This window comes from Geotrypetes seraphini, chromosome 19 (assembly GCF_902459505.1).
Source record: "Geotrypetes seraphini chromosome 19, aGeoSer1.1, whole genome shotgun sequence".
NCBI classification, from domain to species: domain Eukaryota; kingdom Metazoa; phylum Chordata; class Amphibia; order Gymnophiona; family Dermophiidae; genus Geotrypetes; species Geotrypetes seraphini.
In genome coordinates, this window is record NC_047102.1 from 24,075,176 (window position 1) to 24,089,973 (window position 14,798).

Below are 14,798 nucleotides of genomic sequence, written 5' to 3' on the forward strand. Positions count from 1 at the left end.
CTTCTTTCTCCTTCCTTCCCTCTCCCCAATTGGGTGCAGCAGCAGCATTTCCCTTCCCCCTTTCCTGAGCAGCAGAAGCATTTCTCTTTCCCCTCCCCTTGTGGAGCAGCAGCATGTCTGGCCGGCTCCCTTACTCAGTCGATTGTTCTGTTCAAAGCCGCAGGTGGCGGCTCCTTGCGCGATCCGCACCTGCGTCAGAAGCCTTCTCTCTGATGTCGTGATGTCAGAGAGGCTTCCGACGCAGGTGTAGATAGCGCGAAGAGCCGCCACTCGCAGCTTTGAACAGAACGATCGACTGCAGCAAGGGAGCCATCCAGACATGCTACTGCTCCACAAGGAAGGGAAGGGGGAAGAGAAATGCTGGTGTGGATGGCGCAAGGAGCTGCTGCCAGCCGCAGCTTTGACCGGAACAATTGACTGCAGCAGTTGATCATCGCATCCAGACCGTGGGCCACAAAATAGCACCTGGAGGGCCGCATGTGGCCCGTGGACTACGAGTTTGAGACCGCTGTTCTAAAGCATTATGTCGTACTGTACTTGAAAGAAAAATACTCTTTCATTTTCTTCTGGGCTGCATTTTGATACTATATCACCGGCACGCCAAGCGCCTTGTAGGCGAAGAAAACTACAGCTAAAAGCGGCTCTGGGGACCAAATTGGTTGTCCGTTATATGCGATGATTTTCTGTATGTTTATAATGGCGCACGGCTGGGACCAGCAGACCTTGTCCGCTATAGGCGAGGTTCCATTATAAGCGAGTCCGTTATAATGAGATTATATTGTATACTGTCTATCCCAAGTAGCTAGACGGTTTACTGTAGGTTAATAAAGCAAAAAAATAAAATATAACCTAAAAATATTTGAGAAGGAAAGACAAGCACACGACTGATGAAAGTCCAGGAGGGAAATTGGTGGAGGGAGGTAAAGTTACGATAAATTTTGCTTTAGATAAGGGTATCGGCGAGGAAAAGTACAGTAGGTGTGGGAATCTCTTTGATGGAGAGAGATGACTAACCCAGGGGCAGCGGAATGCTGTCTTCTTTGGGAGGGGCTACAGCGCTTTGCCCTAGCCCCGGCGAAATCATGCAGCAGCTTCAAGTTTAAATGATCGGGCAGCCACCGCGCAGCATCAAGAAGAAGGTCTGCCCCCGGAAGTCTTCATTCTACTTCAGGGGGCAGGTCTGCTCCTTGAAGCTGCGTGGCGGCGGCTGCCCGATCATTTTAAGTTAAACCCTCGGAGGCGGGCGGGCACCAGTTTTTGGTGAGGCCATGGCCCCTGTGACCTCCCCTGTTCCGACGCCTATGGACTAACCTACCAGATAGTAAGTGCGGATGTGCTGAATTATTGAAGCGAGGATTTGCTGCACAGTGCTATAAGGATGAAAATAGTCCAATAAAAAAAAATCACTTTATTCTTTTTGTTTGTATTCATTAACGTCTGTTTCCATGTGATTAATAGTAGAATAACAGGCAATTTACCACTAATCACTTATATAGTGCTGAAAGGCATATGCAGTACTGTACATTTTAACATTTATAGACGGGCCCTGCTCTGAAGAACTTACAATCTAACATGGATAGACAGAAATGATGCAGAACCCAAAGTGAGAAGAGTTAGGAGTCTAAGGCACTCTCAAAGGTGGGCTTTTAACTGGGCCTTGAACACTGCCAGAAGAATGTTGGGGGGGGGGGGCATCGCTCCCCAAATGCTTAATCAACATGAGGGTTGTTTGTTTCATTGCGGGAAGTTTCAAGGGACGTTTCAGTGCTGAAGGGGCTGGGCTGAACTGGCTGCAATGAATCATCCCATAGACCAGGGGTGTCAAAGTTGCAATCCAGTCGGGTTTTCAGGCTTTCCCCAATGAATATGCATGAAATACAATGAAAGCATACAATGAAAGCAGTGCATGCAAATAGATCTCATGCATATTCATTGGGGAAATCCTGAAAACCCAACTGGATTGCGGCCCTTGAGGAGGGACTTTGACACCCCTGTCCTAGACTCTGTTCTGGTTTAGATGTGTTCTTAAGAAGTTATACTATACAATGACTTCATTTTTATTCCACTTTTCTCTCTTTTGAATTTTCTTTTCTTTTCTATTTGATCAGTCCTGCATGAAGGTTTCTGTATTTTAATATAGTGAAAAAATGCAGTAAATTAAAGTAGACACAAATATGTGGTTCAAAATGCATTATTCAGGGAAAATCAGCGTGAACCCTTATATGTATGAAATACATTAGAGGCTCTGGCAGAGACTAATTTTGCATAGTATGTATTTTTCCAATTATTTTCAAATTAATAAAGTGCTTTTGCTTATTTGACTCTTGGGCACATCCCCAAACAAACTAGAAAGCACACACACAAAAAAAAGAAGTCAGATGATCATATGGCATATCTAGTCTGCCAATCCATGCCATATACTATCCCTTCCCTAGAGATCCAGGGCTCCTCCTTTTACAAAGGTGCGCTAGTGGATTTAGCGTGCGCTAGCCACTACCGCCTCCTTTTAAGCAGGCGGTCATTTTTCAGCTAGCACGCACTAATCTTTTGCGTGCACTAAAAACGCTAGCGCACCTTTGTAAAAGGAGCCCCCAGTGTACTAGTCTCAAACTTTCTTGAATTAAAATACACTTCATCTGCACCACCTCCACTAGGCCATTCCATGCATTCACTACCCTTTCCGTAAAAAAGTATTTTCTGAGGTTACTTAGTCTGGCCCCTTTCACCTTCATCCTTTGCTCCCTCATTTCAGAGTTTCAGTTGAAAGAAACTTGCCTCACGTGTATTTATGCCACATAGATATTTCAATGCCTCTATCATACCTTCTTTCCCACATTTCCTCCAATGTTGAGATTTTTAAGTCTGTACCCATATGCTTTATGACAAAGACCATCAACCATTTTAGAAGCCATCCTCTGGTCCAACTTCATCCTGTTTATTTCTTTTTGAATGGGCGGTCTCCAGAATTGTACACAATATTCTAAATTAGGTCTCACCAAAGTCTTATACAGGGGTATCATTACCTCCTTTTTCTTACTGGCCATTTCTCTCCCTTTGTACCCAAGGGGTAGCTTTTTGTTACCTTTTCTACCTGTTTGGCCACCTTGAGATCATCACATACTGTCTCACCCAAGTCATACTCCTCTTTTGTGCACAAAAGTTCTTCACCCCCCTAAACTGTACCATTCCCTTAGGTTATTTATTATTTAATTTTCTATAATGTTCTCCCAGGGGAGCTCAGAACAGTTTACATGGATTTATTCAGGTACTCAAGCATTTTTCCCTGTCTGTCCTGGCAGGTCCACAATCTATCTAATATATCTGGGCCAATTGATTACCAAGTAACTTGCCCAGGGTCACAAGGAGCAGTGTGGGTTTCAACTTCAGGGTACTGAGGGTAGCTGTATCCCGGTGTCTCGCAAACTTTGTGAAGCCGCAGCACCCTTAATGTGTTGGCCGCGGCTCGAGGGTATCCAGAGGTGTGGAGACGTTTGTGCTAGCACAAAGGCCCTCCAGAGGGGGTCTTGAGCCGCCAGTGGAGGGTGCTGGAAGGGAAGAGGTACGGAGAGAAGGAGAGGCGCTTGCATGAGAGGCACGTCCTATAGGTAGTCAGCCGGTGCTGGTGCCTCTCCTCCCCAGCATCTCACGGCACACCTGGAATCTCGGGCGGCACACAGTTTACAATATACCCCCTGCACCACACTCAGACATAGTATGGTAGAAGAGATGGCAAAACATACTACTACTATTTATTTCTATAGTGCTACCAGATGTATGCAGCACTGCAGAGTCACAAAGAAGAACACAGTCCCTGCTCAAAAGAGCTTACAATCTAACCAGCCAAGACAGACAAACAGGATGTCATGGATACAGTTAAGGGGAATGGTTAATCAGATGTCTTTTTATTCTGTTCAACAGAAAAGGAAATGCATTTCTGTTTTTATTTCTCCTGCTGACCCTTGCTGTGGCTGGTGGGGATCCCCAAGCTGTGGAACTCCTCCAAAGGCAGCCAGAATTCCCTTCCACCAAGCGAAGCAGTCGCTGGCAGCATCCCTGAGCCACTGAGGTTCCAGCATCTGCGACTCAGGGACACTGCTGCTGCCTGCCAAGCTTGGCAAAAGGGATCCCCAGCCACCTTCAGTGGAAGTCCTCCACTGACATAGCTAGTGTTTAAGCCCGTTACATTAACGGGTGCTGGAATATGTCTGTCCTTTATTTCTGTGTCTCTCCCTGCCCCTGTCTCTTTCTTCCTTTCTTTGTCTCTCTCCCTCCCGCTGTCTGTCTTTTTTTCTGTCTGTCTCTCTCCCTGGCCCCCTTTGTCTTTCTTTCTGTCTCTCTTCCTGCCCGCTGTCTTTCTGTGTGTCTGTCTTTCATTCTCGTGTGCTGCCTGTCTGTCTCTCTGTCTCTCTCCATGGGCCCCTTCTGTCTCCCACCCCCCCAGCAAACCAAGATTGCTCCCTGGCCCCCTTTCCCTTTCCCCCCTCTTCTCTGTGCAGCAGCAGCATTCCCCCCTTCCCTGTATAGCAGCAACAGCATTCCCCCCCTTCCCTGTGCAGCAGCAGCAGCATTTCCCCCCTTCCCTGTGCAGCAGCAGCATTGCCCCTTCCCTGTGCAGCAGCATTCCCTCCACTTCCCTGTACAGCAGCATCATTTCCCCCCTTCCCTGTGTTGCAGCAGCAGCATTGCCCCCCTTCCCTGTGCAGCAGCAGCATTTCCCCCATTTCCCTGTGCAGCAGCAGCATTCCCCCCTTCCCTGTGCACCCACCCCTTGTCTACTCCCCCTGTCCTGCAGTAGCCCATTTCCCTTCTTTTTCCCTCCCCCTGTCCAGCAGCACCTCTTCCCTGCTCCCCCTGTCCATATGCCCCGCAGAAATCTACTTGCCTCAAAGAAAAGCGCTGCACCGCGCTGTTGCTGGCCTCGGTGTCTTCTCTCCACTGCAGCCAGCCCTAGTGGAAACAGGAAGTTGTCAGAAGGCGGGCCACAGTGGAGAGAAGACGGCGAGGCCAGTTACAGGATGGCACAGCGCTTTTCAGTTAAACGCTGTGAGTGGGTGAGAGGGAGGAGGGAGAGAAATAGATGCCAGCAGGGGCGCCTGTGCCCCCCCCCTCGTTCCGAATCGGCAGCGGTTTCTCTGGCAGTGAGTGAGGGCGGGAGGGGGGAGTCGCCGGCCTGTTCCCTGCCTCCGTGTTCTAAAATAGAATTCGGCACGGACCCAGGGACCACGGTGGCAGGGATCACGCTGTCCTAAGTGCGCATTCGCGCTTAGGGTTTTATTAGTATAGATTAGAGACTCTGGCAGAGACCTATTTACAAATTATGCATTCTTTCTCCCAATTAATAAAGTGTCTTTGCTAATGGGTCTCTACCAGAGTCTTTAATTCAGTAGCATAATTAAATGAAATAACTATTTCTGAAATTAATGGGGACGGGCGGGGATGGAAGAGATTATATGAGAGGATGGGTGGGGACAGATTCAGTTCCAGTGGGGACAGGCGGGGATGGATTCAATTTTCATCAGGGACGGGTGGGGGCAGGTTTGATTCCAGCAGGGATGGGCAAGGACTGGTTAGATTTCTGTCCCCACGCAACTCTCTAGTGCAGGGGTGCCCACACTTTTTGGGCTTGCGAGCTACTTTTAAAATGACCAAGTCAAAATGATCTACCAACAATAAAATTAAAAAAAAACACAACGCACACTGTACGCATAGAAAATGTTAATTATCATTCCTATTCCAGGGTTTTTCAAAGAGGTCAAAGCAGATGACTCTATGCACTATCACCTCAGTAACAACCATACAAAAATAGACAAATATACCCCCCTCCCTTTTTACTAAACCACGATAGCAGTTTTTAGAGCGCAGGGAGCTGCGCTGAATGCCCAGCGCTGCTCTCGACGCTCATAGGCTCCCTGCGCTAAAAAACTATTGCGGTTTAGTAAAAGGGGACTTTAGTGTAAAATATAGACAGCAGATATAAATTCAGACACATTTTGATCACTAAATTTAAAATAAAATCATTTTTCCTACCTTGTCTGGTTATTTCATGATTCTCTGGTTGCACTTTCTTCTTCTGACTGTGCATCCAATCTTTCTTCCCTTCTTTTAGCCTATATGCTTCCTCTCCTCCAGACCTCATTCCCTCCCCCAAACTTTCCTTCCTCTCTCCCTGCCCTTTCTTTCTCTCTGCCTCCCTTTCTTTTTTTTCTGTTTCTCTTCTTTCCTTCTGTCTCCCTGCCTGCCCTTTTTCTTTCTTTCTCCCTGCCCTCCCCCAAGCCACTGCCATCGGGGACCAGGACCCAAACCGCCACCAATAACAGGCCCGAAAGCTGACGCCGCCCCAAGCTGTCCCTGCTTCGGCCGACCATCATTCCTCTCCCCGACATCAATTCTGCTGTCGGGGAGAGGAAGGCTGATTGGCCCAAGATCGCGATCGACCTATTGGGGGAAATGCTGCCGGGTCCTGCCTTAGCAGAAACAGAAAGTAGGCAGGACCCGGCAGCAAGAAGAGCAAATGCTTCACTAACCTGTCTCCCGCCTTATCCCATAGCGAACGCTTGCTTCAGGGCTCTCAACATGTGCGTGCCGGCTTCCCTTCTCAACCCCCCCCCCCCCCGGACATAACTTCCGGTTTCTGAGGGAAGAGAAGGGAAGCCAGCACGCACATGTTAGAGCCACGGAGCATAAGTTCGCTATGGGCTGAAATCTCCAAGCCGGTTTTTTTTTAATGTTCAGCAGCGGCGGCAGCAGCAGATGATAGCTGGGCGAACCGCCCAGCTAAAAGGCCCTAGAGAGAACACTGGAGAGGAAGGCTGATCAGCCCGGTAGATCAGGACGGCAACACAAGTCTATCACGAAGCCCGGGATGGGCTCCGCGATCGACTCGCGTTGCCTTCCTGAGCTACTGGTCGATTGCGATTGACGTGTTGGGCACCCCTGCTCTAGTGTATAGTAAATCACCTTAAACATACATTTTCTTTATGTATGTTAGAACAGGCTATACATCAGCAGATCTTGTTCCAAAATATTAGCCAAATTTGAGGTATCCCAACCTAGATTGGTGATTGTGTGATGCAGTGTCAAAAGTTTAGGAATTATATTCTTAATGGGGATGGTAACAGAAGATTGATTATATACCTCTTTCTTAAAAGCTATAACATTATTTTATAATGAAATGTAAACCGCATAGATGTTCTTGCCAATGCGGTATATCAAACATTTAAATAAACTTGGAAAGTTGAGATTGTGATCCTTGGAAATTGAGTTCAGAAATGGTAAGTAATCCAATTTCTACATCAATGAACTCTAATCCTCATTATCTAAGGAAAATGTCCAAAAGTGATAAGGAAGGTCACAAAACATAAGGGCCACACTAGAAATAACAAAAACAATCTGTATAGCATAATCAAATGAATAGAGCGTGAGGAACAAGTTTATCCAGTTTTCTCGTTGATAGCTAGTTTGCAAGAGAGGCAAAGAATAATTTGAACTAGAGTTACCCTATAGCTCCAGAAAAGGAGGACTGATTGAGATATCTGGGTTTTACTTCCATTGTTTTCTATAGCCTTAATTTGAGCTGATATGCGTTTATCAACACTCTCTTCAAAAGGCAGTGTGGTTGAAAGGCAACAGATTCAAAACTATTTCTTTAAAAAGGCAGAACATGTAATTCCTGGATTTAATCAACTTAAATGATTTATCAGGGCAAAGTTAATATTTGCATACTGTGAATGTGCTGGGATATAGGGGAAAGCTGTTCTTTCTTTTTTGTAGACTCAAATGAAAAGTTTTAAAACCTTTTTTTTTTTTTTCCTCGTTACAAATGAGTACGCTTTAAGAATAAGGGGGGTCCTTTTACTAAGGTGCGCTAACCGATTTAGTGCTCCCTAAATGCTAAGGCGCCCACAGAATATAATGGTTGCCTTAGCATTTATCGTGCGCTAATTCGGCTAGTAAAAGGACCCCTTAATTTAATAGAGATGTCATCAAAAGTTGCTACATCTGTCCCTTCTTTAATACACATTACTGAATAATGAGAAACTAGCTGTCTCATCCATGTGAAATCTGTAGCAAAACCACATGACCACAAGCACTTGGCAGATCCCAAGGAATAGATTCATTCATTATTTTTCATTTCCAGATTCATTCCTTTGCTCTATGCCTCTACTTAGAATCCCGCTAGGTACTTGTAGCCTGCATTGGAGACAGGATGTTGGACTCAGTGGACCACCAGTCTAACTTAGCACTCACCAATTTGAATGGCCGCCAAAAGCAAGTGACCTCTGATAGGTGCAGGGCAAAGTTGTCCTATATAGTGCTTGTACAAACTCATCAAATATAGTGCTCACCTGGGTCACCACTCAAAATGTGGGTTTCATGACTCACAGTTTGGGAAGCTGTGGTATAGCCCAAAATGCTATAGATGACCAGAAATGAATGGCCGAGTGGTGGCCTTGTGGACATACTTTTTATTATATACAGTACTCCTCCAAAATTTGTGGAGGTTCCGTTCCAGGAACCCCCGCGAATTGAAGAGGGCAGCAGGACAGGCAGGAGAGGGCAGCTGGAGCACCAGCGGGTGAAGAAAATCTCTCGCGGTCTGCTCCGACCGCCTCTTGTAGTAAAGTTGGGCTACTCCAATCAGGAGCTGTGTTGACACTCAGCTCCTGATTGCTGGAGCCCGACTTTACTACAGGAAGAGGCGGTCGGAGCAGACCGCAAATGAGCAAGTCCGCGATTCGCGGGGGGACACTGGAACAGCTTACCATTCTCATATTTCTCTTGATTTAGGGCTTTTTACTGTGGGTCAGCAAGGTAAATGCTCCGATGTTCATTCGATTCCTACGAGTGTCGGCGCATTCACCTTGCCGGCCCATGGTAAGAAGCTCTACCGTAGTTTAGTAAAAGCCAGCATTAATAGTTTTTTTCCTCTCAAAGGAAATGTGTTCTGAGGTATTTTCTTATATTTGCTTGTGAAACAAAAAAATCAAATTATATTAGGGTATTTAAATTTATTTTTTAATCTGCCTAAATTGCAAAATTAGATATTGAGCCGCACAAGTTACTATAGCACATTCGTGCACAATAGAATACAAATACTAGCTGTAATGTTGTAGCTAGAGGTATGAAATTACTGTAGATTATGAATTTTGTTTAGGTTACTTTGCACAAAATGAATTTATGTTACTGACAATATGATGTAAGTTCTAAGAAGTCTTTAAGATATCCGAATGTTTCTCAGGAAGGCCAGCTGATTGTTTGCAATTATCTCATCCTTGACTGTTCCTTTGTTGGCCTTTAAAAAATTCACTGAATTGGCCCTCAAAAATCTTCTTGACATTGCTGCAAAAAAAGAGTAAGACAAAATAAACATAGTAACGCTAAAAATGACAGCAGATAAAGACCATGCAGCCTGCCTTGAAAGATGGCCAGGGTTGAACTTGATCTCCTAAGAGGAAGTTTTAAGGTCTGCCCCGTTCCACCAATAACTCTGCTAAGTTCTGCTCATAGCTCCACCTAGTCCCACCCATAATTCTTCCCAGCTCCACCCACAGCAGCACTCTTTCCTTCCAGCAGAAGCAGGAGAGGTCTTCCTAAAATGTCATTTCCTGCTGCCACAGAACCAACGGCAGTAGGCGATGCCATTTTATGAAGGCCTGTCCTGCTGCCGCTGGAAGGAGAGACTGCTCAGTGGGAGGTCCCAGTTCCTCGGAGGGAAGGAGATGACCCGCAAAGGTGGGATACATGACAGATGTGCTGTTGCTTCAGACAACCCAAATCTTTCAGGTCTTCTGGGAGACTATCAAGTTTTCTGTCCTGCCTTCTGAGTCTTCTGTGTCCTGAAAACTGAACTGGCACACAGAGGAACAAAACAGAAGAGCCGAAAAAAGCTATACTATAGATTCTACTGCCAATATGCAGGGTCGGCTCAATCTATGGAGCAGGTGAGGCACTAGCCCAGGGCACCAGAGATAAAGGGCACCTCCCTCTTCCCTTCCATCTTTCTCTCCGCCTGCAGTTTAGTATCCACAGGATAGGAGGGATGGATGTAAGAAGGAGAGATGCTGAACTGGAATTTTTTAATGTCCTTTATCATGAGTGTGTGTGTGTGGGGGGAGGGGTGGAGGGAGAGGACCAGAAGATGAGATACTCGATCACCAGACGCGTTCAACCAGTTGGACCTGAGTAGTGCTTTTGATTTAGTCGATCATGCCATCCTACTTGACTGCTTAGAGACAATTGATCTCTCAGGCAATGTATTACAATGGTTCCAAGGATTCTTGACTAAACGATCGTACCGGGTATATAGCGATGATAATCAATCCTCCAACTGGGCAAACCCATGCGGAATCCCACAGAGTTCCCCCCTATCTCCCACTCTATTCAACATTTACCTTTCCCCACTGGCGAATCTACTACAAAAACTAAAAATCAAGTTCTACATCTACGCCGATGACATCACCATAATCCTTCCCCTAACAAGCCTGACTCCTGAGATGAAGAAACATCTAGAACTAACTTTAAAGCAAATCGAATCATGGATGACTGAGTTCAAACTGAAACTCAACTCCGAAAAAACCAAATTCTTCCTGGCAAGCCCGAATGACAAAATCAAAGACATTTCAATTTCCCTGAACGGACAGAACTTCCCTTTTGTCGACACCATAAAAATCCTGGGAGTGACGCTAGACTGTCACCTCACTCTTGAGCTACTGATCAAAAAAGGCTTCTCAACACTATGGAAATTAAGAACCATTAGAAAGTTCTTCGACACAGCTTCATTCCGACTTCTGGTGCAAGCCTCAATCTTAAGCCTGCTCGACTATTGTAATATCATTTATCTGGGGTCTCTCAAGAAAACCATTCGAAGACTCCAAATCATACAAAATTCAGCAGTGCGACTGATCTTTAACATAAAAAAATGGGATTATATAACCCCCTACTACCATAAACTCCACTGGCTACCCCTAGAAGCAAGAGTGCTGTTCAAATTTGCCTGACTTTGTTTCAAATCCATTCTGGGTTTGGCCCCCCTATACCTAGTCGCCCATTGGACTATTCCACCAGACCAAAACGCAGATTACAAATGTTCGGCCACCCAATAATAAAAAATTGCCGATACTAAAGATTCCTTGACAGAACTCTTGCGTTTCAAGCATATCAACAGAACGGCTGGCTAGGTAATCTTAGCAAGCACTCTTCATCCTACCTTAACTTCAGAAAACTAGTCAAAACCAACCTGTTTAACCGATTTGTAACCAAGAACTCTCAATGACTCCCCCCCCCCTGTATTCCTACTTACTTGTACTTGACATCCCTACAGTGTGACTTTCACTCTGTTTCTCTTCCTCCCCACAAATATGCATGTATTCAAAGACATCACTGTTATTCTAAATATTCATTGTATTCAAGGACTTCATTGACTGTCCAGCTCTTCTTATCGTAAACCGCCTCGAACTACTTTGGCTTTGGCAGTATATAAAAAAATAAAATTATTATTATTATGATAATCTCTCCACCTCTGCAACACCGATCATCACACAACAGAATTCCCTCTCCTAATGTACTTTTCCTCATCGTCTCGCTCTCCTGTCCAATATTGTATTTCTCCCCCCCCTAACCTATTGTCTAACAATGCATGTTTATCTTTGAAAGTTAAATGTGAAACCCAGATTTTATATTATTTATGTACGCTTAAAAATATGATAAGCGGGTTAACAAATTTTAATAAACTTGAAACTTGGAAGGAGAGATACAGTACTGGATTGCTAGTGGGGGTGAGGCACCAGTCTAAAAGTTAGCTTAGGATGCCACTGTCCCTTGAGCCTGTCCTGTGGAGTGGAGTGAAGAGGAGAGGAGGCATTCTGCTCTCTGCAGCTCCAAATCCAGCAACCCTTGGGCGTATGCTGCTTGAAGCTGTAGGAACAGGAGGAGGAGGAGCTTAATAAGATGTTGAGGGGCATACCCCTTCTTTTACGAATGCATAGCACAAGTTCTAGCTCCGGCAGCGGCGGTAACTGCTCTGACGCTTATATGAGCGTCCGAGCACTTACCACCACTGCGGCGCTAAAACCTGTGCTATGCATTCGTAAAAGAGGGGAATAGTTATCAATGCGGGCTCTTGCTAAGAGGTGGTGTTTTAGCACAGGTTCCATTTTATGCAATCAGACCTAATTACTAAGAACTGGAGTTAACAATATGTTTCAATTGTATTAAGTATTTGATACGTCAATCAGAACTGTTGAGGAATGCAAAGAACTACAAAGAGACCTGAACAAACTGAGTGAGTGGGCAAAAAGATGGCAGATGAGCTTCAATGTAAAGTCTTACACATAGGGAAAAGGAACCCGATGTATAGCTATACGATGGGAGGGATGGTACTGGGGGAAGGCGACCTAGAAAAGGACTTGGGGGTTTTGGTGGATAAAACAATGAAGCTGGCGGCACAATGCGCAGCGGCCACAAAGAAGGCGAATAGAATGTTGGGCATTATCAAAAAAGGTATCACTACCAGAATGAAGGAAGTTATCCTGCCACTGTATCGGGCGATGGTGCGCCCGCATCTGGAGTACTGTGTCCAATACTGGTCGCCGTACCTTAAGAAGGATATGGCGATGCTCGAGAGGGTCCAGAGAAGAGGATGATAAAGAGCATGGAAAACCTTTCATATGATGAGAGGCTAAAGAAGCTGGGGCTCTTTTCCCTGGAAAAGCGGAAACTTAAGAGGGGACATGATAGAAATTATAAGATCATGAAGGTAGAGAGGGACAGGTTCTTCAGACTAGCGGGGGCAACAAAAACAAGAGGGCATTCAGAAAAGTTGAAAGGAGACAGATTCAAAACGAATGCTAGGAAGTTCTTCTTCACTCAGAGGGTGGTGGACGCCTGGAATGCGCTTCCAGAAGAGGTGATAGGACAGAATACAATATTAGGTTTCAAAAAGGGATTGGATGACTTCCTGACAGAAAAGGGGATTGAAGGGTATAGATAGAGGGTTACTACACAGGATAATATGATTAGGGAATAAATGATTTAGGAAAAGGATCACTTACAGGTCATGGACCTGGGGGGCCGCAGCGGGAGCGGACTGCTGGGCATTAAGTGTCTGACCCGGCAGAGGCAACGCTTATGTTTTTATGTTCTAATTAGGAGCCTTTCAGAGCGAGTTACGTACAATAAATGAAAATAAGGAAGGAATAAAAGGAATGCAAAGCAAGATAAAGCACAGAAATGGAGAAAGAAAATAGTAATAATCATACAATTTCAGTCCAGTGGGTGCATCCCCCAGACCATCCCTCAGCAAAAATGAAGACAGGAAACTACAGATTGAATCCAATCTGAAAGTGAAACGCTTTTACTCCAGTCTTAAATTTTTGAACAGAGCGCACTAGAGGGGAAGAACATTCCACAGGAAAGACTAACTAGCACTAAACACTAACGCATCCATAGACTAACATGCATGCATTAGCGTGTGCTAAATCGATTAGCACATGCTAATCCGCGCACCGTAGTAAAAGAGGGCCTAAAATATCTTGGTCTTTATGGTTTTGATGAGAAAATCTAAGAATTCTGGATGGAGCATAGGGAACAAGGAAGCATAAACAAAAGAGCAGTCCAGAACAGTGTTAGAATTTTAAATCTGATTCTGTGTGATAAAGGTACTCAATGCTTCACCTTAAATAATGGTTTAAAAAAAAATTTTTTAAGGTATTTTTATATATAGCCTATCAAGATGGTTTATAATCAGGCACTCAAGCATTTTCCCTTTCTGTCCTGGTGGGCTCACAATCTATCTAACGTACCTGGGGCAGTGGGGGATTAAGCGACTTGCCCAGGGTCACAAGGAGCAGTGTGGGTTTGAACCCACAACCTCAGGGTGCTGAGGCTGTAGATCTAACCACTGCACCACACTCTCCTCCAATAATATCAGAAGTGAGCCAAGTATAGAACATTGAAGCCATTGTGACATCACTGATGAGTTTGACTCTTAGCCACTGGTGGAATGAGGCATTATGACATCACAATATGAGCTCTGGAATGTTGCTACTCTTTGGGTTTCTGCCAGGCATTATGACATCAGGGAAAGGGACGGGGACTTGTATACCGCCTTTTTGTAGTTTTACAACCACGCTCAAAGCGATTTACATCCAGGTACTTCAAGCATTTTCCCTCTGTCCCGGTGGGCTCACAATCTATCTAACGTACCTGGGGCAGTGGGGGATTAAGCGACTTGCCCAGGGTCACAAGGAGCAGCGCAGGGTTTGAACCCACAACCCTGTTGCTAATTTTGCAGCTAGGTTCTGGACTACTTGTAACCAGCTCATCTCAATAGTCCAGTCTCTCGCAAGCTTTGCCAAGCCACGGCACTTTAAACATGGTGGCCGCGGTACAAGGCATCCAGAAGTGCGTGGATGTCACTGCGATGATGTCACGCACATGCATAATGTCATCACACCGATGTCCGCGAATGCCCTCAGATGGCACGAGAGGCGCATCCGGTAGGCAGTCAGCTGGTGCCGGCACCTCTCCTCCCAGCATCTCAAGGCACACCTGGTATCTTTAGCAGCCTACAGTTTGTGACACACTGCAGTAGGGTATTACAATAGTCAAGGTTACTGATGAGAGAACGTATCAAGATATGAAGGACATTTTTGGTATAATCATTTCAGGTTTGAAAAAATGGGGGCTGATATTCATAAGAACATAAGAACATAAGAAGTTGCCTCCACTGGGTCAGACCGAGGTCCATCTCGCCCAGCGGTCCGCTCCCGCGGCGGGGCCCATCAGGTCTGCGACCTGTG